Genomic DNA, 14,803 nt, shown 5'->3' on the forward strand with positions numbered 1-14,803 from the left:
GCAAAATACCAGAGATGTACAGGCTTTTATAAAACAGGGGTTTATTTCGCTACACAGTCACAGTCCCAAGGCCATAAAGTGTCCGAGGTAACACATCAGCAATCGGGTACCTTCACTGGAGGATGGCCAATGATGTCTGGAAAACCTCTGTTAGCTGGGAAGGCAGCTGGCATCTGCTCCAAAGTTCTGGCTTCAAAATGGCTTTCTCCCAGGATGTTCCTCTCTAGCAAGCTTGCTCCTCTTCAAAACATCACTCACAGCTGCACTGACTTCCATCTCTGAGTCAGCACGTTTATATGGCTCCACTGATCAAGGCCCACCCTCAATGAGTGGGGCCACGCCTCCATGGAAATATCCCATCAGTTATCATCTACAGTTGGGTGGGGTGCATCTCCATGCAAACAACCTAATCCAAACGTTCCAACTTAATCCCCACTATTATGTCTGCCCCACAAGATTGCATCAAAGAATATGGCTTTTTCTGGGGGACATAATACATTCAAACTGGCACATTCCACCCCCTGGACCCCAGAAAAACATATTCTTTCCAAATACAAAATACATTTATCCCACAATACTACAGAAACTTAAATCATTTCAGTAACAAAAGTTAAGTACAAGATCCTATCAAAATCAATTACAGGTGTGGTGGGTCCTAAGGCATAATTCTCCTTTAGCTTTGGATCTGTGGAGTTAGAACAAGTTATATGCTTCCAATATACAAAGGACGGACATTCATAGGATAAACATTCCCATTGCCATAAGGAGAAACAGTAAGGAAAACAGGGTTAACAGGAGCAAAACAGTTCCTAAAACCCACAGGACAAACTCCATTAGATTTCAAAGTCTGAGAGTCATTTACAGAACAATGTTGCATCCTTGGGGCTTGAGAGAGTGGGAGTCTAACGCTTCCTAAGTGCCTTTGAGGCAGCCCTTTCCTCTCCAAACACTTGGGTGAGTGCTCCAACATATCCACACATTGGGGAGACCACCTTCTCGGCCCCACCCTGCTCAAACATCGGGGCAGCTCCCGGATTCCCTTCCATCTCCGGGGCACACGCTCAACCCCATCAGAACAGTGTGGCAGCAGCCAGGCTCTCCCCAATTCCCTTAAAATGTGCTCCACCCTCTTTGGGACCTGAGGTGGCAAAACTCTTCCAGAGCATCGAGGCAGAAAGCCCGCCCTCAACCTCCAGGGCAAACTCACCCTTTCCATGCATGTGGGCTGCTCCGCTCTCCCAGCCCGAGACCTCTTGACTCCAGACCTCCACCTCCATGGCTCTGTCTTTGAAGAATTTTTCCCTTCAGTTTGTTCCTTGTCTGTCTCCTCCAGTCCAGACTGGCAATGTCTCTGTCTGTAAAGATCTCGCAAAAATTCTGTTGGCTTTGCATGAAGCATGCAGGGGTCAAAGCCATCAGACAATAGGACTTTCCACAAATCCTTTCTGGATAATTCCATCTCCAATCTTGGCTTGTACTGAAATGGCAGCTGGGTTCCATGTTTGGTTACATCCTCATGTTGGGCTGTAGCTTCTGGGATTCCAACCCCCTGTAAGCTTGTAACTTTCCAAGCCATCAGCTTCTGGTTTCTTTGAACCCAAGAGTTCAGTTCTAAGTTTCTCTCTCTCCGCTCGCATTTTACTATAAGCTGCAAGGAGAAGCCAGGTTACATCCTCCACACGTAGTCTGGAGATCTCCTCAGCTAAGTATCCCAGGTTGTCGCTTTCAAATTCTTCCTTCCATCTGACACCAGGACTCAATTTTGCCAAATTCTCTGCCACTTTAAAACAAGGATCACTTTTCTTCCAGTTTGCAACAACACGTTCATCATTTCTGTTCAAGGCCTCGTCAGAAGTATCTTTAGAGTCCATATTTCTACAAACAGTCTCTTCAAAGCAGTTTAGGCCTTCTCTATCAAGCTCCTCATAATTCTTCCATAGTCCTCCCCTTATCCATTTGAAAAGCCATTCCAACATGTCTGGTGTTTTGCATTCCGCAGCAAAAGCACCCCACTTCTGGTACCAAAATCTGTTCTAGTTTGCTAATGCTGCGGAATGCAAAACACCAGAGATGGACAGGCTTCTATAAAATGGGGGTTTATTTCACTACACAGTCACAGTCCCAAGGCCATAAAGTGTCCAAGGTAACACATCAGCAATCAGGTACCTTCACTGGAGGATGACCAATGGGGTCCGGAAAACCTCTGTTAGCTGGGAAGGCAGCTGGCATCTGCTCCAAAGTTCTGGCTTCAAAATAGCTTTCTCCCAGGATGTTCCTCTCTAGCAAGCTTGTTCCTCTTCAAAACATCACTCACAGCTGCACTGACTTCCATCTCTGAGTCAGCACGTTTATATGGCTCCACTGATCAAGGCCCACCCTCAATGAGTGGGGCCACGCCTCCATGGAAATATCCCATCAGTTATCATCTACAGTTGGGTGGGGCGCATCTCCATGCAAACAACCTAATCCAAACGTTCCAACTTAATCCCCACTATTACGTCTGCCCCACAAGATTGCATCAAAGAACATGGCTTTTTCTGGGGGACATAATACATTCAAACCGGCACATGACTATATATATATATGTATGCAATTATGTATGTGTGTGTGTGTATGTATATAATTCTTGAAATATAAAATTCTGGAGTGGGGAACAAATCAGTGTTGCCATAATTAGAGAAGGGAAGGGTGTCTTTGACTACAATAGGATAACTTAAGGAAGTTCCTTTGTGGTGATGGAATAGTTCTGTAACTTGATTGTGGTGGTGGTTATACAAATCTATAAATATGACAAAATGTCATAGAGTTATGCATAAAAAGGTTAAAGAAAAAGGAGTTCAAGTAAAAACTGGTGAAATCCAGGTAAGGACAGTAGGCAAGTTCCTTGTATTGTGTCAGTATCAGTTTCCTGGTTTTGATAATGTGCTATACTTATGAAGGATATCAGCTTTGGAGGAAGCTCAGTGATGGGTATATGGGATCTCTTTGCAATTTCTTGTGAGTCTAAAATTATTTCAAAATAAAAAGTTAAAAAAAATGGATGAATTATCCACTAGTATATATGCCCCAAGTGCAGCTTACAAGACATGAAGAGGGGTGGGGATTTAAGATGGTGGCATAGAGAAGAGTGGAAGCCAAGTGGCCCCCCCTGGAACAACTAAAAAGCTAGAAACAACTAGTAAATAAGCTAGAATAACTGTGGCAGGACAAACATGACTGTCCAATCATCATACAGCAACCTAAATTGGGAGGAAGGCCTGAGATCACAGCATAAAACCTGTAAGTAAAAACTGCTGATCCAAATCGGGAGACGACTCCTCCACAGCCAGAGCTACAAAGCCTTGTGGTTCCAGAGAGAAGCTCTCTCCCAGCAAGCAAATATAGCTCAGCTGAACTCCAACTGGGGTTTTAAGTAGCGAGTGTGAACTGCTCACTACAAGGTATGAATCCCCAACAAGTAAACAGAGGCTTTGGGCGATGACTAACCTTGGAGAGCTGGAGGGTCCTCTCAGACTAGCTCTGTTCCTTTTTCAACTCAGTGGAGAAAGCCTCAGCCATTTTCAGTTCCCAGTTATGTGACCCAGACAAGGGTATAGCACAGGCAGAGAGAGACTATTGAAATGTTAATGACCTCCCCCTAAGGTGTCTATCTTCTCTAAGAGGAAAGGGATGGGGCCCAGCTCTACTACCTGCCTTTCATTCAGAACTTACACCAGTCAAGAATTATAGGCTAACGGGTGCCACCTGCTGGGCAGAAAATCACAATGACCTGAGGCATCACAGGGTGTACCAATTTTCTAAGACACACCCTCAGGGAAAACGGATACTGAATATTTCTTCCTTCTAGGACCTTAGACCTTTCTGGTCTGGGGAGGCCTGATTGGGGTAACCAAGGAAACCATGCCTAGACAACAGAAAACAACAAACTACACCAAGAAAAATGAGGTTATGGCCCGGTCAGGGGAACAAACTTGCAATTCAACTGTGATGCAGGAATTGAAACAACAAATAATAAGTGAATTCAAAAAGTTTAGGGAAGATATGGCAAAAGAGATGAACCATATAATGAAAACACAGGACATACATAAGGTAGAAATTGAAAGTTCAAAAAATCCAACTGGCAGAGTCTATGGAAATGAAAGGTGCAACACAAGAGATAAAAGACACACTGGAAATATATAACAGCAGATCTCAAGAGGCAGAAGAAAACACTCAGGAACTGGAGAACAAGGCACCTGACGGCCTACACAAAAAAGAACAGATAGAGAAAAGAATGGAAAAATATGAGCAATGTCTCCAGGAACTTAAAGACAAAATGAAAAGCAAGAATTTACATGTCATTTGTGTCCCAGAAGAAGAGAAGGGAAAAGCGGCAGAAGCAATAATAGAGGAAATAATCAATGAAAATTTCCCATCTCTTATGAAAGACATAAAATTACAGATCCAAGAAGTGCAGCATACCTCAAATAGAATAGATCTGAACAGGTCTACACCAAGACACTTAATAATAAGATTATCAAATGTCAAAGATAAAGAGAGAATCCTGAAAGCAGCAAGAGAGAAATGATCTATCACATTCAAAGGAAGCTTGATGAGACTGTGTGTGGATTTCTCAACAGAAACCATGGAGGCAAGAGGGAAGTGGGGTGATATATTTAAGATACTGAAAGAGAAAAACCACCAACCAAGTATCCTATATCTGGCAAAACTATCCTCCAGATATGAGGGAAAGCTTAAAATATTCTCTGACAAACAGACAATGACCAAGTTTGTGAACAAGAAACCTGTTCTACAGGAAACACTAAAGGAAGCACTGCAGACAGAAAGGAAAAGACAGGAGTGAGACATTTGGAAAACAATTTTGGGAGATAGTAGCACAGCAATGTAAGTACACTGAACAAAGACAACTGTGAATATGGTTGAAAGAGGAAGGCTGGAATCATGTGGGACACCAGAACAAAAGACGAACAATAAAGACTAGAACTGCGTAACTCAGGGAAACCTAGGATGCACGACGATTGTAATAAAAGCTACAAATATGTTTTTACATGAGGTAGAATAAATGAATGTCAACATTGCAAGGTGTTAAAAATAGGGTGGGATTGGGGGGGAAATGCAATCAAAGCAAACTAGAGGCTAGAATTAACAGAAACATTGTATTATGCTTCCTTTAATGTAACAAAAGCAATATACCAAAGCTAAATGCATATGGGTTGGGGGGATAGGGGAAGGGTAGGGGACTCCTGGCATTGGTGATGTTGTCTGACTCTTTATTCTACTTTAAGTTAATGCTGTCTTTCCTTTTGTCACCTTCCAGCTATCAAGTTTTTTTATTTGTTTGTTTGTTTTTCTCTCTTTCTCTTGCCTTTTTTCTTTTACCTCTCAGCCTTCTTTGGCTCTTTGTGAAAGAAATGTCCTTATATAGAGAGTGGCAATGGTGCTCAATACATAAATATGTGACTATACAGGGAACCAATAATTGTTTACTTAGGACAGAATGTATAGTGTTTAACAAAACCATCTTAAAAGAAATGGGTTGATGAAGAAATCTTGAGGGCACTATATTGAATGAAATAAGACAGACACATAAAGGCAAATATTGCAGGGTCTCACTGATATGAACTAATTATAATATGTAAACTCATAGAAATGAAATATAAGTTACCAGGATATAGAATGAAGCTGAAGAATGGGGAGCAGTTGCTTACTATTAGCAGAATGTTCAACCAGGGTGAACTTAAATATTTGGAAATGGACAGGAGTGATGGTAGCATGTAAAAATGTAGCTTATCAGGGATGACAATGTGATTGGGAAAGCCATACGGACCACACTCCCCCTTGTCTAGATTATGGAAGGATGAGTAGAAAAATGGGGGAAGAAAAAAAAAGGCACCCAGTGTTCTTTTTTACTTTAATTGTTTTTTTTCACTTTAATTTTTATTCTTATTATTTTTGTGTGTGTGGTAATGAAAATGTCAAAAATTAATTTTGGTGATGAATGCACAACTATATAATGGTACTGTAAACAATTGAATGTATGCTTTGTTTTGTATGACTGCATGGTATGTGAATATAGCTCAATAAAAATGTATTAAAAAAAAAAAGAAACATAGGACGGTGCAGCAATAACAAGACCCCTAAGAAAATACATGGACTGTATGAAGAGTACGGTTTATAATATTAGAAATCTTTAATCAACTGCCTGGAAGAATACCCATTAATGCAAACTTGGGCAATAGGGGAAGCAAAGTAGTTATTTCAGGTTATTTGCTTTTCTGAAACTTTGCTTTGTTTTGTTATAAGGTGATGATTTTTGATGTTTGTGTGTTGTTTCAGCTTATAGATAAAGTTTAAAATAAAATCAATACAATGAAAGAAATAAAAATAAAACAACATTCAAAAAATAAAAGAAAAATAATCATAAGTATGTAAGCAACAATCAAACTGGGTGGGGGGAAAAGAAGAGCAAACACAACCTGTTGGGAAATTAGGGTTTGTTTGAGTGATGACGTCTGAACTGGCTCTTGAGGAATAGATGTGTTTCCATGTGTTGCTAGGAAAAGAATTTCAGGCAGCAGGACCCCCTCAGTCACCAGCATGAGGGAAGAGTGTGTGAGATGGGCTCTAAGAACAGCATCTAGTCAGCCAGGTGTGCATCTAGAAATAGGTGAGAAATTGGGTATAAATACCAAAAGGAAGATTTAAAACAATTTATGCCAACACTGAACACCAGAAAAAAGACCTGCCAAAAGGGGTAAAAAAGATTATCCTTTCACCGTGAGTGACTTCCAAAGATATAGTAACATGTATGCTTTCTGAATTCTCCTTCTTAATGTAGCACAGATCCACCTTCAGAGCAGGCATGCCTGGCCTCTGCCCTGACAGAATTTCCATCTGATAGCATATTAGGGCAGGGATGTGTGCTAAGTTACTTTAATTGTGTTTTTAATTGCATCTTTGCTCTTTCTGGTGATTTTGTGAGGGAGAGCGCTAATACCATTTTGTTTGCCTGGATTTGCTCCACTGTTCCCCTTGAAAAGATTTGTCAATTGATGTGACTGCAAGCTTATTGTTTGGATGATAGGCAAGGAAAACAAAACAGTGTTTTCAGGCCCCAGAAGCAACATGTGATTGGAGGAGTTAACGTCTATTGTTGTGGCATTAAGTCCACCCCTTTCCCTTTCCGGGGTGTAATTCTGCAAAGAATCTCAGCTTTGCATTTTTGACTGCAAACAGGGCAATTTCCAGATGATGCCCTGGAGACAAGATTTTTTTTTTTTCTCCTAGGAACTGTTTTAAAATGTCCCTCCAGGAAAGAAGAGAGGCTTGTTAGAAAGAAAATAAAAGGCTAAGGCCCTTGGGGAATTAAAAAGGCATGCTTTAATCTTTTCAGATGAAGATCATTGTTCACCTATGACCAGCCTTGGTGAAAAATGAGAATTTCATCCTTGCACTCAATTTGTACATTGCACTGTAGATAAAGAGACATTTTTTGTTATCTATATTCAAACGCATTGATTGAGTGCCAAGCATACATTATGTGCTGTATCAAATGCAGACTTAAGACAAGTCACTACCCAGGAGGCTTATGATTTAAATGCTATTTTCATAAGTTATGTCCCAATAGGAAAATAACGCCTTCCATTTCCTTCCCTGAATTCCTTTCCATCTTTTCCCTTGACACCACCCAAAACACACGTTTTCATGCAAAGCCAGAAACTTGAGAAAGTGATTGTTTAAGCACTACTGCTATTTTACATTATTTTGTATTTCTAGAAGCAGAGTTTCCTTGACAAAGTATTTCCTAGTCATAAGTCTCAACTGAATAACTATTTAAGGTCCTTTCAGTAATCCTTAGAGACAAAAGTATACCAGGTAATAAAATCCATCATTTTCTCTGAATTGTCCCCCTTTTAGTGCATTTTCAACTTTCAGTTTTCTGTTTCTTTACCTTAATGGCTCAGAAATATTATCATTTATTTCACTTTTGCTTTCCTTGTTGAAGACTATCGTAAACACTTTAACGGTGAACTTGGGAAGTACTGGAAAGAAATCTTATACCAAGTGATCATCACAACCACATAAGATGAACTGAAACACCTGCTTCTGAATGTTCTTTATCCTCCTACTCCACAAGGCTTAATGGCTTGTTCTTTTCACAGTTTCCAAAGCCTGACTCATGAAAAATATTATAATTTGAATTCATACACTGCTTTAGAAAGGGACAGTCTAAGGAGCTACTACTTTTTTTTATTGATTGACTAATAGATCGATTATTACATATAACACAAATAAATATGGTGCCATAATAAAAAAGATGTCATCAAGCCAGATGTTTCTATTTCCTGTCCTTCTTACCCAACTTTCTTTCTCTTGCCATAAGCCATTAATAGAATCTGAGGGCACAGAGCAACACACTCCCTTACTCAGATTTTGAACTGAGTATAAGTGATCAAAGGTTAAGGGAACACCTGGCTGCCTTTGATCACCTTTGTGAGTTATGACAAGCTGGCATCCTTTTGTCCACTTTCAAGAGTTCTTTCACCTCGAGAGAATTTATATGGATTAGAAGGAGTGAAAGGTTGAAAAGGGCGAATTTTTAAATTTTACTTGAAAAACCAAGCAGGAGAAAAGAAAAAAAGGAAGGTGGTTATATAGCTTAACAACATAAGCTATGCATTAGGTGTCTTATTGTCACCATGGGCTATAAAATCATCTGAAAATTAAAATAACCAGAGAGAATAGAGGGAACATATTCCAAACAAAAGTGAATGGGAAGTTAATAAACCCAAAATAAAATACATTTCAACATTTATATTGTTGATACTCTTTTTGCTCTCTGCTCTTAAGTGGATAATGAAATCTTATTTTGTCTTTTGATCTATATTTCATTACCACAGTCATGTAAAGTTTAATTTTTAGCCCACCTCCCCTTTTTATTTTTTATTTTTTCACTTAGGTTCATTCTCAAAGGAACAATTTTTATTTGTTTGGTTTTTTCACTGCTCCTTTGCATCCTGTCCTGGTAATCAACCTTGATGTGTCAAAACACAAGTATAATTTCTGCTTCATTGCTCTTCAAATCTAACTTTCCTCCCCTTTGCTTGCCCTTCATGCATAACCTCACGTCCCTGATATTGCTCTTCAGACATGTCAATCAGATTTCCTCTAAAATTGATGAAAACATGTCCAACCAAATTCTTACCTTTATTACATCCAGATTTTATTTTTGTCTCTTAGCAGTGGCTCTAAAATGTGTATTATCACAGTGTCAGAAAAACACTATGTATTTCATGGATTCTCAAATGTCCTCCTTAAAGAGTATCTACGAAAGCCCTTGCAGCCTTCCACATCCATTGCCAGCTTATTTCCAGGATGTATTCTTAATTAGAAAGAACTACATTAGACAGGGTAAATTAAGGATGCTTGAATTTAGATACCTGAATTGATTGCAATGGAGCAGTGCTGAGTCACAGAACCAGAAGCTTCCCCTGCACCCTTTTGACCTACTCCAGTTGTCTCCAAACTTCTCTTACCCTGATTGAAACAGCCCCAAAGTGGCAGAGAAGGAGTGGCATGGCACCTAGCAGCACCATAAACCAATAACATCTGTGTGCACACACTTGTGTATGATCCATAAACAAAATATTATGAATCCTAAAATTCATTTAAAAGAATGGAATATATAAATTCTGTATTCCTAGCATTCAAGTTCAAAAGCTATTAAAATTTATACATTTTCTTCAGCTTTTTATTTAACAAAATAAAACACCATGGACACAGCAAAAGCTCCAATACAAATTTCATTTTCTTATCTCCCCCCCAAAAAAACAAATCACCTGAAATCTCTCCATATCAATTTCATACATATTCCTATAGCAATAGATAGTAAATGCAATATATTAAAATGTTAAAAGCTTTTTTATGACCAGACATCATAAACAAAGTTAAAACACACACAAATTGAGAGAAGATATCTGCAATGCAATTCAACAACAAAAATTAGTAATTTTAATACAAACGTAATTCCACGATCAAAGAAGTGAGCTCATGAGAAAAAATGAGCAGGTTTGGGGAAAACTCGTCAGTGCTCCCAGGTGGTCAAAAGTCACTGCACACACTCTGTGTGGGTATTACCCTACCATTCTGCATGCAGAAGGACAGCTGTTTAGATACTCCACATTATACTTGTGTTTTGACACATCAAGGTTGATTACCAAGACAGGATGCAAAGGAGCAGTGAACAAACCAAACACAAATAAAAATTTTTCCTCCATAAATAGAGAGTCTACAAGGTTCAGTTTTAGTGCTTCATCATCCAAGCCATCAACCTGCATTATTATTCCTGTTTGTATAGAAGAGAACTCAACTTGAAAGCTTTTGAATTCAGGGATAATTACTCTATAAGGATCTACTAGAATATTTGAGCCTGGAATCTTTTAGAACATGTTGGGATTTCTGAGTAAATTAATTGCCCATGTCATTTGACCATTATTTTGTTTAACACAATGGTATCTACATTTACTTTTTAATAAAATGATAATAATGACATGATATCTGTCCATAAGAATGCCATGGAAATAAAATTGAAAGTCTGTAGATGCTTTAACAAGAAAGGGCTGCATGTATTTATTATCATATCCCTTTACATATAACTGAGACTTACTGAGAATAACATAGAAACTTATTTATAATAGTAAAGAAATTAAAACCTTGTATATAGCCATCATCAAGATGATGGCATAAAACATTCCAAGAAAAGTTTCCACTCAGAAACAATTAGTAAAAGGGCAAATCCCACTTGCTTTACACTCTGGAGGACTATAGAGACTGGAAAAGGGTGGCATAAATGCTGAATCAAATAAAAAGAAAAAAACACCAGAAAAGAAGGTAGGAGATCTGCAACTCAGACCAGCCAGTCCAGAATTCTCCCTATCACCTTGTTCTGTGTGGCTTAAGAGTCACACATGGGCAGTACTCTGGCTTCAGTAACTACTACTGTGGTCATGGACCACAGACCCACTCACAGCAGTGACTTAGACCTCCACACACATTTAGGCACAGGGACCAAAGGTGGAGCCCGAGCAGTTGGCAAGCACATTCATATAAAAGAGGCCACAGGAAACAAAAGATACCTGCTGTGGAACTGCTTACAAGCAGTGCACATATCCAACCTTATTTCTAGTTACTGGAATAGCTAAACAACAAAAACAAGTAAATGGGCACTTTTGAACTCTGACCCCATCTGGCTCCCTGGGTAAAGAAACACTAATGGAGAAATTACAGGAGACAGAAAAGCCTCAAGGGAAAAATGTGAAAATGAATATGCTGCAAGGCAGGGCAGGTCATTGGAACTCCCAGAGAAAGAACAGAGGAAAGGAAATCTTCTCCTGGGGCTGAAAAGTTGCACATCAAAGGGTAATCTTAAAAGTTGCACCACATGTCCAGGGTAAGAAGCAGGTGCAGAAGACCTGTGAAAATCTGAATAGTTAAACATGGACTGTGCCAAAGGTTCAGTACAAGCTGAACCAAACATTGAAGACTAGCCTTAACAAACAGTCAACCTACAAAATCCTAAATCAGAGGGAGAAACTGACTTTCAGAGTTATCACATCAATATAATCAGATGTCCAGACATCAGCAAATAATTACAAACCATATTAAGAAATAGGAAGATATGGCTCATTCAAGGAAACAAATTAAAACTTCAGAAGAAACACAGACTAAGCACAGACCTTAGAACAATGAATCAAAGAAGCTCAAACAAATCTTCTATATCAATTCAAGGGGTTGAAGGAAGATGTGGATAGAAATATGCTAAATATAAATATAAAGATAAAGGATATTGAGAAGATGATGTGTAAACATAAAGAAGAGTTAGAAAGTTTAAGAGGAAGCATAACAGAACTTATGAGGATGAAAAACAGAATAATAGAGATTAAAAATACACTAAAGGCATACAACAGTAGATCTGAACAGGCAGAAGAAAGAATCAGTGAACTAGAAAACAAGACAATCAAAATCACATAGTCAAAAGAGCAGCTAGACAAAAGAATAGAAAAAATTGGGCAGAGACTAAAGGACCTGGGTGTCACCAAAAAGCATACCAACATATGTATCATGGGCATCCCATAAGGAGAAGAGAAGGGGAAAGGGAAAGAAAGTATACTTGAGGAAATAATGACCAAACATTTCCAAACTCTTATGACATAAAAGACATGAATATACATGTCCAAGAAGCAAAACATACTCCAAATAGGACAAATCCTATTATACCTACTCCAAGACACTTACTAATCAAGATGTCAAAGGCCAAAGAGTCTGAAAGCCACAAAAGACAAAAGACACACAAGGGATCTTCAATAATAATATGTGCCAATTTATCATCAGACACAATCAAAAGACATAGATTGGCAGAACGGAAAAAAATCATGATCTTACTATATCTTGTTTACAATAGACATGCTTTTAACCAAAAGATGTATATAGGTTGAAAGTGAAAGAATTGAAAAAGATATTCCAAGCAAATACTAATCAAAAGGGGGGTAGCTATACTAATATTAGACAAAATAGACTTTAAGTCAAAATCTATTACAAGAGACAAAGGACAATATATATTTTAAAAAGAGACAATCCACCAAGAATACATAATAATCATAAACATTTATGCACATAATCATGAAGCCCCAAAATGTGAGGCAAACATTGGCAAAATTGAAGGGAAAAATAGACACCTCTACAATAATAGTTGGAGACTTCATAATACACCACTTTCACAATGTGTAGAATATCTAGACAGAAGATCATAAGGAAATAGAGAACATCAACCATATGATAAATGAATTAGACCTAAAAGACATGTATGGAACACTGTACCCCAAAACAGGATACATTCTTCTCAAGTGCACATGGATTATATTATACCCCTAATCCTGCTCAAACTCTTCCAAAAATTTAAGAGAAGGATACAACCTAACTTTTTCTATGAGACCAAAATCAGTCTAATACCAAAACCAGATAAAGATACTGTAAGAAAAGAAAATTATAGATCAATATCTGTTATGAATATAGATGCAAATCCTCAACATAATACAGGCAAACCAGCACATTAAAATAATTATACACCATGATATGGTGTTTTTTTTTTTTTTTCAAGTTGCAAGGGTGGTTCAACATAAGAAAATCAGTTGGCATAGTAAAACACATTAACAGAATGAAGGTAAAAAGTGATCATCTCAGAAAAGAAATCTGACAAAATCCTTCACCTCTTCTTCACAAAAAAATTTAGAAAACTAAGAATAGAAAGAAATTTCCTCAACATGATAAAGAACATATATGACAAATCTACTGCTATCATATACTCCATGCTTAACGGCTGAAAGCTTTGCTCTAAGATCTGGAACAAGACAGGATTCCACTCTTACCATTATTATTCACAATTGTACTGGAAGTTATAGCCAGAGCAATTAGGGAAGAAAGAAATAAAAGGCATACAAATTGGAAAAGAAGAAGAAAAACTCTCATTATTTGCAGACATGATCTCATATATAGAACATTCCAAGAAATTTACAAGAAAGCTACTAGAGATAATGAAATTCAGCAAAGTGGCAAGGTAAAAGATCAACATGTAAACATCAATAGTGTTTCTATACACTGGTAATGAAAAATCTAAAGAGGAAATTAAGAAAAAAAAAGTATTTACAAAAGCAATTAAGTGATCAAATATTTAGGAATAAGTCTAACCATGAGACAAAGGACTTATATATGGAAAACTCCAAAACATCACTAAAAGAATGCAAAGAGACCTAAATTAATGTTCATGGATTGGAAAACTAAACACATTTAAGACGTCAGTTTTCACCAAAGCAATTTCAGGTTCAACAAAATCCAGTCAAAATTCCAATAGCCTTCTTTGCAAAAAACTAAAAATCCATTTATCAAATTTATTTGAAAGAGTAAAGGGCTCTGAGTAAATAAACCATATTGAAAAAGAAGAATGAAGTTGGAGGACTCAAGCTTCACAATTTTAAAATATATTACAAAGTTTCAATGGCCAATACAACATAGTAATGGCACAGGGACAGAAATATATACCAATGGAATCAAACTGAGTTCAGATATAGACTCTCACATTCATGGCCATGGCCAACTGATTATTGACAATGGTGCCAAGTCAACTCCACTGGGAAGAAAAGTCTCTTCAACAAAGTGGCAGTGGAAAAACCAGATATGTACATACATAAAAATGTAGAGGGGCCCCTGTCTCACACCATATACAAAAATGAACTCAAAATGGATCAAAGATCAAGAGTAAGAACCAGGACTATAAATGTGGGGAATCATTTTCAGGACCTTGTGTAATGCAATGATTTCTCAGATTTTACACCAAAGGCACAAGTAAAGAAGAAGAGATAGACAAATAGGACCTCATCAAAATGTAGAACTTTTCTACATCAAAAGACTTCATCATGAAAGTAAAAGGAAAACCTACAGAATAAGAAAATATTTGAAAACCACATATCTTATAAGGGTTTACTATCCAGAATATATGATGAAATCCTACAACTCTACAAAAACCAAAACAAAACAAACAACAACAAAACATACACACACACACAAAACGATTAACAAATGGGCAAAAGACCTGAATAGACATTTTTCCAAAGAAGGTATACAAATGGAAAAAAAAAAAAAAACCATGAAAAGATGCTCAACATTGTTAGCAATCAAAACCACAATGGAATAACACTTCACACCCACTAGCATGGCTATTACTAAGAAAATGAGAAAAAAACACAAACAA

Source organism: Choloepus didactylus, chromosome 7 (genome assembly GCF_015220235.1).
Source record: "Choloepus didactylus isolate mChoDid1 chromosome 7, mChoDid1.pri, whole genome shotgun sequence".
In the NCBI taxonomy this organism is placed as follows: domain Eukaryota; kingdom Metazoa; phylum Chordata; class Mammalia; order Pilosa; family Megalonychidae; genus Choloepus; species Choloepus didactylus.